The sequence below is a fragment of the Argiope bruennichi genome, chromosome 4, assembly GCF_947563725.1.
Source record: "Argiope bruennichi chromosome 4, qqArgBrue1.1, whole genome shotgun sequence".
NCBI classification, from domain to species: Eukaryota; Metazoa; Arthropoda; class Arachnida; order Araneae; family Araneidae; genus Argiope; species Argiope bruennichi.
This window is the reverse complement of record NC_079154.1, coordinates 52,124,332-52,137,312: the sequence shown is the minus strand read 5'-3', so window position 1 is coordinate 52,137,312 and position 12,981 is coordinate 52,124,332. Positions and strand designations below refer to the sequence as shown.

Sequence of the window (12,981 nt, the reverse complement as noted above, 5' to 3'; positions counted from 1 at the left end):
AAATGATAGGAACATTTATGTTCAAGTTTGTGATTCAGTCACGGTGAAAAGAAGGAAAATAGATTTGATGTCATACCGTGTGAGTATTGATCTGGATTGTCAGGTTATAGTAGTAACAGTTGGTCAGCTCAGAAACGCGCAGTGGTTCAAAACTGTACATTGGAATGCGTTATTTTTATGTTTGAAGATGTTTGAACAATGTTCAAATCCGGTACAGAAGGACCTGCATTTTTTATATTTTTTCATAAATAGCGTATTTAAAAAAAAAGTACAGTAATCGTCAAAAAATTTGAAAATATTTTGATGAATTATCTCTTTTTTCTTGGAGTCCAAAAAAAAAAGACTTTCTTGACTTAGTCTATCTATCTGGCTGCAAACACATTAACTCAAAAAGCGCTTTGAATGAGAGTGAAAAATTTCGATAATATCCTAACCCCAAATTTTAAAATCTCTTTCAAAATTTAGAAGAAATGCATTTTCAGGAAGTTATTTGTCTATCCGAATGCAAATTTATACAATAATTTCAAAACGCAAAGATCTAAATCAGTGAAATTATGTACAAAATTTTAACATCAAAAGTTGAACTAGGGAAGAGGTTAATCACCTGTCGCTCTGTATATTCGCGTACATGTACTCAAATAGTGATAATTTGACGCAATTATTTATATGAATGAAATTTTTCGTGTGATCTTGTTACTGTAATAGTGGTGTTACGTAAAACTTTAGTTTCAATCGGTTTGAAAAAAAAAGTTAAAAATTCATACTGTATTTTCTTTATTATACTACAAACACAAAATACTATATATTGATTCAAAACGTTCGAAATCCGACAGGGAAAAGAGACAGCACCCCTCCCCCTCTCCTTCCTCCACCCCTACATTTGAGGGATATAGATTTATATACAAAGAAGAAGTAAATTACGATATTGTGTAAGTGTATAAGAAAGTTAAAGTATTCCTGCTGGTTATAATCAATTTTTCGCCCAAGAAAGGCTGTGAAAATGTGATTTATTGAAGATCTGAAAGTTCATGAGGTTTTTTCCCCCATTTTATAATAATGACTGAATCTTGCTTATAAATATCTTCATCTGAACAATATATTTAAAACATTATTTGCGTTTCTTTTTTGTAAAACATCTAAAAAAATCAGATTAAAGGCGTTTCTGTCGAGACAATACAAAGCAAACCCAAAAGTTTTGAACAGCCAATGAGAAAATGCAAAACAAAACAAAGCAAAAAAAAATCATGCTGAAGGTGTGAAGTTATACTTTGAATGGAACTGAAAAAAAGAGTATCATTTGGCTGTGAGTCAAACTAAAGCTTTGAAAATTACAGCTAAGACATCTTTAATTTCAAAGAAATGGAGAGAGGCCATCTTCTGTATTATCTCTGAGTTGTACGATGTGGGAGAATTTTGATGCTTCTGAGGGCTGCTTGCTTTGCAGCCCCACTCTGTACTTATTGTATCTCCTGGCTCGTTTTCTATACTCTTTTCTCCCTTTTTTCTTTCTTTTTTTTTCTTTGATGTATGTTTTTTTAATTATCGAATTCTCAGATTGGAAAAGTAAGCAAATAAGATTGAAAACAAAAATACAAATTTTGAAAATAAATTATGGGAGTACTGCAGATGGGTAGCCGTGATGGGCGCACTGCCCTTGGGTTATAGAGAAGGGGCTTCTTAAATTATATATCTCGCCTTCTAGTAAGGGATGCGAAAATAATCATAACATTTGTTTACGTGTTATTCTTTAGGGTTTTAAAGGCAAAAATTGTTAAACAAAAGAAGAAAAACTACGCAAAAAAAAAAGCGTGGGTGTGCTACTTTCAACTTTCTTTCATACTTCTATAATAAAATATGTTTTAAGATAAACCTCGTTATGTAGAGAAGAGGATGGATTTTATAATTTTGATCTCTTCTCTTTGACAGACTGTGTCCAATATTTGAGGCAAATCTTCTACTTTGATGTCAAGTCCACTTCAAAATTTCTCTTCTTAAGATCATTCTATTTTTTAGACGTCGTGTCTACGTTACCGAGATAAAAAACACATACAAATTACTTTTTAAGGAATTTAGAACAAAATTTAAAAGGAATCAACCATTTTTGTGTAAAGATCAAATACTGAAATTATCTCTATCGGGTTTCTTAATTATTATTTTTACATACTTGCAAGCAAACAAACCATTAAAGAGTTAGTTTTTCTGTTGAAGCTTTAATATAAAGCCATAATTATGTCGATAAAATAATATGCCAATTCTATTTATTTAGCTCACTGTATTTTTATCTTATCGTCTTTGTGCATTCAGATGGACAGACAGACTTTTCTTTGACAAATTCCGATGTTTTGATAGAAATTCTGTGTCTGGATGTACACTGGACTAGATATAACAGACGTAATTATACATATATTTCTTAGAACAGTGAGATATAAAACATGGAAATACGTCAGAATCTCTTTAATGAATTTTTTTATGGTTATCATATTCTTTATAAGAGAAAGTGATGATGGAGGTAATTCAAATTCACATCAAGCGAACTGAATTAATTTAATTGTGAAATATATTGCGCATCTTGAAGAGCAAGAAAAGACGTGGCCTCATTCCTTCGCTTCAGTGTTAAACATGGAACAGAAGATTCCGTGACATTTACAACGTCAATTCATTATATGATTTCGAAGTAATGTGAATTGGTTCATTCATAAAAATCAACCTGATTAAAAACATTTCATTAAAATATTTCACATAAACGTGTTTCGTTGAATTAATTTTTATTAGACATTTATAAATAATTTGTATTTCTTATTTTATGTTTCTGTTTACTTAAGTATTCGGGATCACGGTTCTTTTTAACGACTGGGATTTCAAATTTTTTTCCGTCTCATATGGTATCAAGAGAAGAAAAATCATCCTGAGTAGTCTCACTAAAAATTTCTCGCATACTTTTTAATAAATTTACATGCGCATTATTAATTGCTAGAATTCAGTATCAGAAAACCAAATGCAAAGTTTATATGTTTTTTTTTTAATGATTCTAAACAAAGATTTGACTCAGAATTACAATTATAGTCACAAAATCACATGCCAAATTTCAAATATTTAAGTCAATGCGATTTTGAATAATCGACAGACTCTCAACCTCCCTCTGCGGATTGGGTTTGAAATGTGATATAGGTCCATTCTTTAGATGCTAAAACCTATAGACCAACTTTTATCCATCTAGCTCTCTTCTTTTTGAAATTATAGCCTTAACTTATGTTAGAATAGCTAGATAGACAGATGGTCGTGGATAGATGACGTCTGATTGTATCTGACGCCCCCTTCTCCTGACTTCTTCGATACATCATTGGGGAAAGGTTTGTGCTTCGACACCACAAGTAACAGGCTTCAAGATCACATACACAATGTTTCTTTGCGAATGTGGGATTTTGAACTTGTGGTCTTCTCATTCGGAAGGTGAAATCTTGCCACTAAACCGTCGCGTCTCGTTGAACAACAAGAACTAAAACATTTTTTATTAATTTTGTTTAATATAGTAATTTCTACCCTTCTTTTTTAACCTAAGTTAAATTCCTATCAATATTTCATCCATTCTTCCACCCTTTTAATGACTATTATGCATTCTTTTATTCCACTCCTTATGAAGGCCTTTAGTTTCATAATATAATTAAAATAATTTCAGGTTTCAATATATTGTCACGTAGAACTATAGTATAGAACTCAATGACACTGACACACGCACACGCACAAGAGGTAGAGCTAAAACAGTTTATTAACTGAACTCTGAGCACAGTAACTGACAAATCTTCTGCTTTTATACTAGCAGAGAAAGTTCCAGAATACTCTTCTGGAGACAGTAAGAAAAGTCCAGAACACTTGTCTGGTAAACTAAAGAAATGTCCAGTATCTTCTGGAACATGAAATAAAGGAATTATGTATTTACATATACTATTAATCCCATTGTCTCTAACGGGATTCGAACCCAGGTCTCTTGATCATGAGACCAGTGCCATGACCATTCGGCCATGGAGATTCGACTGTCTTTCTTCAATGCGGCAATATTTTTAACGATCATTAATGACTAATGGTTTATTTTAGGTTAGTATTTTTTATGTTATTAAATTTAAGACTCACTTGTCTATTATGATTCTAGACTCTCTAGAATCTACGCTTGTACTCAATATTATTGAAGCAAGTGCTTTGCTTTATTAATATTCATATAACTAAGTAAACGTAATGAAACATATAGGAATCTGATCACTTATACTTGATAAAATATTAATAGTATCTTAATATTTTATCATTCATAGAACTCGTATTTTTTACAAACTATTTATTTACAATTTGAAATACTAAGTTTTATTTTATTCGATCTGACTAGTTCATCAAATTAATTGTCAAATGATTATTTCTATTAACAGATATCTTATTTAGATATTAAACTTTTGTCGTGTAATTCCATGGCTCATTTTGCCATTTTTAATACTTTAAATTAAATTGATTAAGAAATAAAAATGATTCGTTGCAGTAAATTACATGGTGAATTATATTCGGTAACAAACAATTTGCGGGTGGTAAATTGATAAATTTTTGTATCTCCCTTTACATAGCCTTGTACATAAAGCGGACTTTAAAATTGCTGATGACGTCGTTGCGTCGATTGTTTTCAATGAATTTCTTTATTCTATCTAATCGATAATGAGTACAATCTGTTCTCAGTGATATAAATGCGGTGATCTTAGTGATATAAGCTGCGATATTGTGTTGATGATTTTAATCCGACTTGGTCTAGCGTAGCTTCCATGATATAAGGAAATTGTGACACATCCGTTGGTCTAAGCGGCCTTGAAATATCTAGACAGCACCAAAGGTAGGAATCTTTTACTTGAATAAATGGGGTGTAGGTTCTCTTCTTGAAAAACTTTCGAGGAAAATGGGTTTCCACAAAAATTCCTTTTACAGCCAGCCCGGGGGCTACCAATACTTTGTTGAAGTGCTGGTCAGTTTATCAATATTTGAATTTAGATAAAGTCTCGGGTTCCGGGTTCTCTAGGTTCTAAACTTTATTCCGCTAAAGATTCATCATGTATTTAGGCCCAGTACACGTTCAATATTATCCATTCCTTTAACGTCCTCGTATTGATGTATTGCGGAAGTTTGGAATTCAGATGTTGACCTCGTCATCTACTTAGGTTTAGAATTAAGAAGCCCTTCTGAAAAAAAAATCATAAGGTTGCTTCTGAAAGGGACATTAATATAATAAACTGAACTGAGCTTTAAAACAAAAGTAGTGGTGTATGATATATCCGTTACTTAGCCGTCAAAGCTGTTCATTTAAAATACGTAATTGGATTGGTAGTCACATGTTCTATGAGCTGGCTTTATTACTGTCCCAATACAAAGACGACATTATCCATATCTTCAAACTTATAATGATCGTACCAGCATATTTATTTCGTATTAAAATAACTCGTTTGCGTAATAAAGTTTCCAGCATGATTCAGATTCTGATTTCTACATATTCAACCTATTCATTTCTACATATACACCACATTTCTACATATACATTTCTTAACACGAGATTTCGAAATCCTATTTCACTACAGAACCATCTTATAAACAGATCAGACATACGCTAAATCCATCGGATCGGATATCCTCGAACTGGAGATGTGGAGTGTTAATATAGAGATGCCGATTCAGGTACCGCCCACGTCATCTGACTGAAACTACGAAGTCTGAGTCTGAGAGGAGCTCTCATGTTTCTTCAGATTAATTAAAACTAAACTAATCCAAGTATTAAACAGAAACTATTCTGACGAAAGTATCATTCCACTCACATGAATTCGGTATAAGTTGAAAAAACGAGCTACAAATATGGTTTTGGTAACTAAGTCAGCTTTTCAAATTATTGTGCAATGAAAATTAAATTAACATCATAATTTGCATTCTATACATGTTTGTTATTCCTCCTCAAAAACAAAGAAGGCAATAATATATTTTATTTATTTACCACAAAATGGTATTTCCTATTTCTTTAAATGTATTTAATAAATGATTTTTAAAAAAAAAACAATATTAATAAAACTTTTTATCAAAACCAGTTTAACAACATACGTAGCTATAATTGAAAATTACGAACAAAACAAAATTTATTAAAGAAATTCTGCTTTTGATATTTAGAAGCGGGAAAAAAAGCGTAAGCCAAAAAGCAATTCGATTACCATCCGTTTTGCAACAAGCTTACACCTTGTAAACAAGAAATTCAAATTAATTTCTTTCAAAATACGCTGTGTTTAAGCCTTATTTTAACAACATTTCCCTCTAATTCCATGTCCCAAAGTGTGATTATAAAGAGAATTCAGAAATAACAAACACTCATTATCAGAAAATACAGCTCCAAATGATAGCTACAAGTAACTCAATTGAGCGGAATTTATCCGATTCGGAGATAATTGGGTAAATGTAGGGGCAAAAAAAAACAGCTCATCCCTAAAAACAACAGAGCCGCCTGCGAAAATTAGTCACACTTAATAAGCGAACGTGGAAATGTATGTTTCCGCCAAAGTAAATAGTGCGAGGTAATGACTAGACATCACTTGCTACTTTGATTCGGGAATTAACCGGAAAAAAATACAATTAGGATTTTCCTGCTAAAAAAATAAATTCTACAATTCGATTTGCTTTTATTTTTGTTTGTAAGTAGAAAATTATTTTAAATGGCACTGTTCTGTGCCATTAGTTAAATGCAGCTTTATCGCTTGACTGAAACTTCTAATCTAATCAACACGGAAAGGGAATTGAAGGCTTAAAGTTATTTTTAAAGAAATAAATTCTAGATTCATTTCTTCTTAGGCAACGCTTTATTTTTGAATAAATGTATTAATTATGAGCTTAATATTTTAGTATTTAATAAAGTAAATATATTTCGTTTAAGATTTAATCTATTTTCTGTTTATGTGCCTTTGAGGATGGAAATTTGATAATCGAAATAATCTATTAAGTTATTTCTTTTAGATTTTAATCTTTTAAGTTTTCAATTATCTATATAATTGAATGAAGAGTTCCTTTTATTTCGGTTATATTTGTTTATAATCGGTTTTCTCTCACCATTGCTTGATAAAAACAATTGAAAAAATAATACTCAATATATTCGAGCAAACGATTTTTTTTTTTTCGAATACGTATTAATATCATTTAATAGGCAATTAATATTTTGTACCAGATTTCTACTATTTTTTTAACTTGGGTGTAAAAAAGAAGACTTGGTAGTAGATATGATTAACTTCTGCTTTTTATTATTATTCATTATATTATTATATAACTATATTACTTTTTATTATTATTCACAGAACTTTCTTCTAAAGGATTCTGTGTGAATATTTATAAAATGTAGAATAAATTAAAAAAATGTTTTTCTTTAAATTCCTATTCTTGTCAATCAGAAAAAAAAAAACCGAACGAACAGAATGGAAAGGAATTTTTTAAAATTAAGTATTAATTATTTTTAATAACAGAATCATTTGCACTTATCAAAATAGATTCAAACTGTTATTTTTCACTTTTTTCTAACCGATCGTTTATTTATTTTTTCGTAAAGAATTCGTTTTATTTATTTTTTTTAAATATCCGAAATATTCACCTTTTACAATCACATTGAAGAAGCCTTCTAGACCATTTACCATCTTACCAAATCCCTCATTCATGGATGTGCAAATGTTTTTGCACAAACTGATTAGAACATTGTAGATTATTTTATTTTGATTTTGTTCTAAGGAACTGAAATAAAAAGAATTTTTTTTCCTTGATTTTAATACACAGAATTACAAAATCTTTAAATTTACATCAATACTTGTACCGATATAATAATTAAAAAAAACCTTCAAACCACGGATTATATGTAGGATTTTGGCAGATTTCCAATTAGTCAGATTAAGCAACTGCTTGAGGTCGCAAGTAAGTCGATTAAAAAAGATTTATCAGTGTAATCGCGAAATAAATAGGTTTGTAAAAAACACAATTTCTATGAATTAAAAAAAATATTAGAATCTTGACCAATTATTTTCGACAAAGTGTTAGGATTATTTTATCTGTTTCATTGCATTTACTTAGCCATTAAAGTATCTATAGGCACCGAGTGTCGGCTTCAATAATAATGTGTACAAATGTGAATTCCGAGCAACCAATGACTCATAAAATAAATAAACATATAAATTTTCCCGAAATGACTAAAATAAAAATTATTAATCTAAATTAATAATTAGCATATCTAAATTAAAAATGCTTTAAAATAAAAACTGAATCTTTCAGTTTATTAAATGAGGAGCCTTATATTATGCATTGCTTTGGAACGTGAGAGCCTAAACTCGTTACTGATAAAGAAAAAACAATTAAAATGTTGTTTCAAATACTTTTGTATTCTACCACAAAACTATTTGTTGAATATTTGTATTTTAATTTTGTTAATTCATGACAATCCTTTTGTTCAAAAACCTTCATAATAAACAGAATACAATCATAATAAATGCAATCTTCCAGTTGAATACATTATACAATTTAATTTGTGAACAAATATTGATATACAATTCTTATTGTTGTCTGATGTTTATTCTATGCAAATTTTTAATATTTTTTTGAACAAGTATACTCTTTATCATTGGGTGCGTTGTATATAATGTGTTAGGTTGCAAATCGTTATAACGTCATTTTTTTTTTGTTATATTACATTAGATTATTTATTGTGAATTTCTTCTAAATTCAGATTTTAGATCCTTCAGTCTTTCTTCATTTGATAAATGGCTGAAAATTAATCCGATATAGAAAAAATTATATCGGATTATTTTTCAGCTAAATATTTTTATAATCCTTTTTATAGAAATTAAAAAAAAAAAACTTCGAGCTTATACGAACAAATCTGTTGCCTTCTAAATCTCTAAAGTTCGAATAAAAATTCGGTACACAGTTTATATTCCTGAGTTCAGTTCAGTGCTCAATTTTTTCAAGTAAATATATTTGTCTAAATATAAATGTCAAAAGTGCAAGGTTTATTTGCAAGCAACAAACAACCTTTCTTCAAATAGTAATTCAAAAAATGTATCACAAAAAAATAGTATACTAATGAGTAATATGTCTAGCTAGAATTTGTTCAGCTTTAAAAAAATTTGTTCAGCTTTAATTGAAATTTTAAAAAAATCATACAAAAAAGAAAATATGACATTGAATTATCAACTATACATTTTTGTAAACAGATATTTTTAAAGTAAACAATAATCATTAATAGATAAGAAAAAGAAATTTTCAAAAAAGCTTGTTCTAAACAAGTAGTTCCAAAAAATCCTTGAATAGGTAACTTAACAGCATATGAATCACAACTAAACTTTATTTCTGCTTCATCGTTTGTTCAGCTTTAATTGAGGTTGCTGTTTATGGAACATAATTATACACCAAGAGAACATTTTTAAAAGTTTCCAACCAACAGTTGAATAAACAAATCGAACAAAAACTAGCGTCCCTGATCGACTGTTTCACCTGTCACAGTCTTTGAACAAGCCCGCTAAATGTGTTTCCTACAGAACAATCTGTAAATAGTGCACCATGTTTGCTCTATGTGGTGATTTAGAAGTAATTATGCAGTCCTATTGCAGTCCGAGTGTCTGATCGTCAGGTATTACCACAATTTTGCCGAGTATATCTTTCGAAACTGAATAATGTTAACTTTCATCTGAATTTTCATTTTTCTTAAAAATGTTTTTAAAAATCCATCTATATAAATGATAATTTTGATAATTTTTTGTATTGTTTGTAAGGGTTTGTTGCCATTATTATAATATTATGATTACAGACGAAATCGTACGCCTTTGTAAAATTTGGTCGTATAACTTTCGTTAAATATCCTTAAGAAATACAAAAACAAAACGTCAGAAATCACATTTTATTTTTTGGAAGTTATTTTAATAACTTCATAATTTCTTAAAGAAATATATTTTTTCTTTTTAATAAAACATTTTACTTTACTTTATTTCATGAAATGATTGATCATATTATTTAGTTATTCAAATTGTTAAAACTGTTCTTTTATTCTTCATTGACAATTTGCATCTCTTCAAGTGAGCCTCTCTGTTGTTGATGTAATTTGATCAGCAGCTGCAAACGATTTTAAAAAGCTGTTAAACGTAAACATAGTTTCTTGTATGATAGCCTTTTTTTTTTACATCTTTTTGTTCGTTTAAGTTCATATTTTATTCTTAGCAAATATTTATTTTTGAATAGACTTTGAAAATGTTTCATAAATATTTTTTCCAAAATTGCAATTTTTTTTTTTCTTTATTTCAGGTAAGTGAATATGGACATTTAAGGATCAAAATAATCTCTTTGTGTTAACAGGTAAAAAAATAATTTTTTGTATTGATGAAAAGTTTAATTTTTTTAATTCTACTTTTAAAAATTGATTTATTAATAATTATTCTGAACATGAGTTGCATTATAGCATATATGCATTTATTTTTAGTGCTATTTGAACAGAATTTTGACATTTTCAATTAATAGAATGAAAATAAATTTTAACTAAAGAAAATTGTCTAGATGTTTAATCTAACGGGGACAAGCTGTAAAAAAAGAAATTGTATAAATTAATTTCTTCCAGATTTGGTCAAACCTTTTTCTTTTAAAGTTCCAGAAACTTTAAACTAAAAATAAAAGTAGCTTATTTAAAATTCTTGATAACACCCGTCAAAAACTCCGTCCTTAATTATAAAAAACTATTATGGCACATGGTTGTTTCGATACATTGTAAAAACAATTATAATGCTTTTAATAAAACCGTTTGAGTTCGTAAATTTCAATCTTAGCACCCATGGTATCTCGAAGGAGGCCTCCTTTATAAAACTCCAAAATTGACTTTGAACAATCGAATTCATGGAACCAACGAACACAGAATTTTCCCCTTCGATGACGTCATTTTTATAATAATCGAATATAAAACTTTGACATTAACTGAATTATCCGTTGTACTACAATTTAAGAACTCTGCTGTTTTAAAGTAAATATTTTAATGATTTTATTATTATTTTACTGCATTTTTTGTAAATTTTTGAAATTAGGAAAAGATTCCATGAACAAACACCCTGCAGTTTTGAAACTTTTGTAATAGTGCCCAAACTACGTGTCCTACCTCTGCTCTTTGCTTCACCACAAAACTGAGACAAGAGCTAGATTTACTTATAAGCTATACAAGCAATAGCTCGACTCACCCCACTCCTTAAAAATGTCTGAATGAGCGCCTCTATTATTTACACTAAATTTTATACCTAAATGCTGTATAAAAACTGAATATCTTTAATAGCTTAGTGCCACTTCAAGTCTCAAAATCCAACATTGCCAAGAATAGACTACTCTCTGACGCCAGCTTTATTGGGATTAATTGGTTCTATCACTTAAAAATCGGCCCTAAAGATAACCGTTGACTTTAGAACACAAAGATATCTATGAATCTGAACAATTTGCGTTTTAAACACAGAGTTGCTTTGCATAGAACGTTCTGTTCAAGCATACCAATTTTATTCAAACACATTAAATTCACACTACAAACTTTTTAATTGGATGTAATAATACACCAAGTTGCTTTTATTTTATCGCCAAGTACCATAAAATTACTGACTAAGAGTACCAAGTAGTCACTGACTGTAGTTTATTTCTTGCTCTGGGTTGGCTTGCTCCATATAAAAGGGTCCCAAAACTATTCCATCTGGGACTTAATCATTATTTACCCAAATGAGTCAGAACATTTACAAACTCCAACAGATGCTACTACCTCTGTGGGACATCCTCTTTCGTTGAAAATTCGAACGTGATGTGTGCGATTGTGATCGATTTGTGTGCGAAGTCACCTTCTGGTCACCCTGCTCCCCCATCTGCCATAATGGACCAATTTTCTTGTTTATGTAAGCGTGACCATCATCAAAGGATGAGCGCGTCTTAACAGATTCGAGCACTTCATCTGTGATTCCTATCTTGACCGAGGAAAACTGTTCCTTGTATGCCAGACCTTATCTGAGTAGCAACAAGTGGCCGTTGTGCAGCATTCAAGAGGGTTTTTGGTTTTCGTGATCGCTTTTTAGTCGTTGGGTTGGAAATTTCGGGTAGAGTCGATTCATCAGGATTTCACGGGTCACAGATAAGGTCGCTTAGTACTGGAAAAGCAATAAAAACATTGGAGGTAATTGAGTAAAAATGGCGTGACACAGTTACAAATAAAATTCGACTATTCTTTCTAGAAACTGATTTATTTCGATGACACATGCCGGCTCATATTATTTAGTCTTTTATGAAACATCTTAAATTTTGTCTATTATTGACCTTGAACGGCGCTTAAGGTACTGCATGCGTCAAAATAACAAGGGCTCGTGCACTGTAACGGTAGGGGTGATGTAATCTATATCGCATTCTTCATAATAATAACTGTAATGTAAATATTTCTGCACAAATTTTGCCTCTACTAATTAATTTTGAATAACCTAATAATAAACAATATAAAATAATAATTACATTTTTGGCTGGACGCAAATAAAATTAGCAAGAAAACTATGTCAAAGTAATTTTTCATTTTTATTCAATTTAATAACAAAAAAAACAAAAAAAAAAAAACATCTCACACTCCGTACTCTTTCTTATAATGATACACTCAGTTATGATTAAACAATGAAAAATGATAAAATTGTAGTTATGTCACTTTCGTGTTTATTTAAGGGCCTCCGTGGTTGTCAAGTGATAAGACTTCTGCTTTGAGAGTGCAGGGTTCTACTTACAAAATTCGATTCTACCAAAAAAGGCCATGTAAGAAAGCCTGGCACTCAACAAATTGAGGAGATTATCATTTCAGGCACTGTCTTTTTTATCCAAAACGACTCAAAATTTAGAAATTTTTTCCAGAATAGCCCTAGTGCTACTTCATTACAGAATTAAGCTTCGTATTTATTTTTGAAAAAAAAA

General features: G+C 30.1%; 1 protein-coding gene across 4 annotated transcripts in view; it reads left to right on the top strand.

Annotated features, from left to right (window-relative positions):
- LOC129966581 (TNF receptor-associated factor 4-like) overlaps window positions 1-12,981 on the top strand; it is a 357,557-nt gene that overhangs the window by 170,128 nt on the left and 174,448 nt on the right. Inside the window, exon 1 of one of the 4 annotated variants that reach the window (XM_056081053.1) lies at window positions 10,327-10,377. The exons of the other annotated variants lie outside the window; for them this stretch is intronic. The gene's annotated coding sequence lies outside the window, so the exon portion shown is untranslated. Of the gene's footprint in view, window positions 1-10,326; window positions 10,378-12,981 lie in introns of those variants that run through there. 4 annotated transcript variants of the gene reach the window in all.